At 33.2% G+C, this 2,932-nt stretch overlaps 1 long non-coding RNA gene across 1 annotated transcript; it reads right to left on the reverse strand.

Moving 5' to 3' along the window:
- Positions 1–422: 422 nt before the first annotated feature.
- On the reverse strand, positions 423–2,704 carry LOC308397474. Its single transcript, XR_013971781.1, has 3 exons — positions 2,477–2,704; positions 1,821–1,872; positions 423–761 (listed from the first exon to the last, which is right to left on the reverse strand). It is a non-coding gene; the product is annotated as an uncharacterized lncRNA (long non-coding RNA).
- Positions 2,705–2,932: the final 228 nt, after the last annotated feature.

Below are 2,932 nucleotides of genomic sequence, written 5' to 3' on the forward strand. Positions count from 1 at the left end.
GTCCACACACTCATCAATGAAAGGTTTTAAGAAACTTCTCATGTGAGGCTTCTCATCCCCGAACCATAGTCCACAAAGGAGTACATTATCCTGTCTTGTTTTCAATGGCAATTCATTAATGGTGCAAAAAAAAAGGGCCAAATACTACAAGGGGACTTTTTAAAAACTGGCACACCATCACAGCTAAATGTTAAGCTGAGGGTTTGAAGGGCCGTTTCTGAACCACTTAAAGCTTTCTGATACAAAAAACCATCACAAATGTCACTGAGAGAAGTAGATGTTTCTGTTTGCCTCCCTATTAATTCATCTGTAATTCCTGGCATTCTCAAGAGATTTTTGAGTTGATCTTCCAAGGAGAGGTATATGAAAAAGTTATTGGTAAACCTACTTGCTTTGTCATAGGTGCTGTTGCATTGAACACAATGAACTTGGTCCAGTTCAGCTGACATTATATTACTGCACTGTTCACACACATAACAGATTTTCATGATGTCTTTTGTATCATCAAAAGCTTTGTAAAATGAATATTTTGTCCTGCATGCTGAATCACTGCCACCAACAACATTAAGGATTTTCATGATATCTTCAAGACAGTCATTGGTCAAACTGTGTTTGAGCTTAAGTGCCAGAAGTAGTAGTTGATTTTGCTCTTTAGTTTGATCTGAATCCACTGGGACCTCTATCTGAACAGGACCTGCAGTACACTCTTCATCATTAGTCATCAGCAGAGTTCTGTCTTCTGGAAGGGTGTCTGGGATTTCCTTGAAAAGAGAAGCGAGAGAGAGAATTATGGGTCCTGTAAACAAATCTTCAGTGTAAGAGCATTAACCTAGTGGACTCATAGACGCATTTATGTCTATATCGGTGAGATCTGCCCTGTAACCGTCTTCTCTCTACTGTATTTATGCGTCTCTTTTTTTAACATTACAGCAGACATTTGAAATTGGTCTCATTCACTAATTGTGCACTATTTGACATGTCCATTCAGTCTTGCCAAAATTTAAGTTTGCTTTGGCTGTCAAAATGAATGCTTAGTGCTTTCTTTCATGATAAATTCTGTAAGAATATATGATTGCAGTAGAAAGTAGAAATTACCGTAAAAATCATAATTAGAACAATGATTACTTGTTTTATTTTTTCTTGTTCAATGCACTAATTCATGAATATTCTTAAAAAAATAATGTCTAGAAATGTAATGATCTTTTTGATTTCATTTCTTGACTTGAAAATTCAACTAACTATTGTGTACTTATTTCGACAAATCTATAGTCCAATATTCAGAATAAATTCAATTTAGATTTATGCATTAAAATTGTTTTCATTACAGTTAACACAAAATGTTTGTATTCCAACACCAACCTTAAAAAGAGACCAATAAGATCATTTATTAATATTAATATGAATCAAGCATTTATTATTTGGTATAACTGAGGTAATTAAATGCTAAGGGATAAGATAAAATGGATGATAAGATAAAAGGAATAAAACGTTATTTTGGTAATCATCACCCTCAAGTTGTTCTAAACCTATTTCTTTGTTCTGTTGAACACAAAAGAAGATATTTTCAAGAATGTTGATAACCAGTTTCTTGTCCCTACTGACTTCCATAGTGTTGTTATTTCATACTATGTCCATACTATGTCAATGGGGACCAGCAACTGTTTGGTTATCAACATTATTTTGTTCAAAAGAAATTCATACAGGTTTATAAAAACTTAAGAGTGAGCAATTGATTAGAGAATTTACATTTTTGGTTGAACTGTTCATTTATGAATTTACAAAAATGCAAATTGAACCACCAATTATATCATAAGGCATACCTTTTGACATTCCTTGATAACATTCTGAAGTTCTTCTTCTGCAACCTTAATTCTGAAAAAGAAAATATACAATAAAGAAAATAGAAATTGCTTATTGCTATATTTGAACTCTAAGTGAACTGCTATTAACACGATAAAGATGTGATCACTTATAAAGTTTATTGATCAGTAATAAGCAGATTAGACATAGCCTCGCTACATTCCCTGTTTAAAAGAGCCAACTGCAGATCATTCATTTGGGAGCCAGAGTACATTTATCGTACCTTATGGTATGGTAATTTATAAAGATCATTTTTTCCTTACAATTTTCATTGTGGTTATTAATTACATTTTATAAAATTCACTTAGAATGATGTTTATACCATTGTTTTAAGCAACTGCATGTCCTATTTTTAAAAGAACATAAGCTGAAAACACTAATTGAAAATCCTTCAATGCTATTCTGGAGTATTAAGCCCCAAATGTCTATTACACATTGGCTTTGTTTATTCTTGATAAAAAACAAACATCTTAAGCATGCAGTGGACGATTATTTACCACTTTGAACGATTACATAATTGTGGCATCGTTAGTGATTGCCACTAGATTAATTGATTGTGCGGCCCTATGGCATTCGTTAATGTTAAAGAGTGAGGGATATTACATTACCAACACACCTTTCTTTTTGTGCCCATCTCCGTTTGGTTCTTGAAGGAATTTCCTCTTCAGGATCAGTTAGATAACATTTATACAAAATCCTTTCAGGAGGCTCGCTCATTTTGACTCACATGTGACCTGTTGATGAAATTAAAATTACATTGAAGAAAACATCGAGGATTGTAAAACAGAAACTGCAACATATAAAATAAATGTAGCATGTTACTGTGAAATATATGCTTACTGAGCAGTTTTCCAGGGAGTTTGCAAAATTGCAGCGTCTTCTTCCGTGAGCACACCTTAACAAAGTCCCAAAAACGTCCGTCTTTGTACGTCACAGAATTAATAAAAAAAAGGTACTTAAAACAATATGTTTTTTCTATGAAATCTATGCTCACCAGAGATTATTCAAAAAATGCGCGTGCGCGTTGCCATTGTGCTTTTTATAAATAAAGATAAAATAAAAAGTAATACGT

Source organism: Rhamphochromis sp. 'chilingali', assembly GCF_963969265.1.
Source record: "Rhamphochromis sp. 'chilingali' genome assembly, chromosome: 5".
NCBI classification, from domain to species: domain Eukaryota; kingdom Metazoa; phylum Chordata; class Actinopteri; order Cichliformes; family Cichlidae; genus Rhamphochromis; species Rhamphochromis sp. 'chilingali'.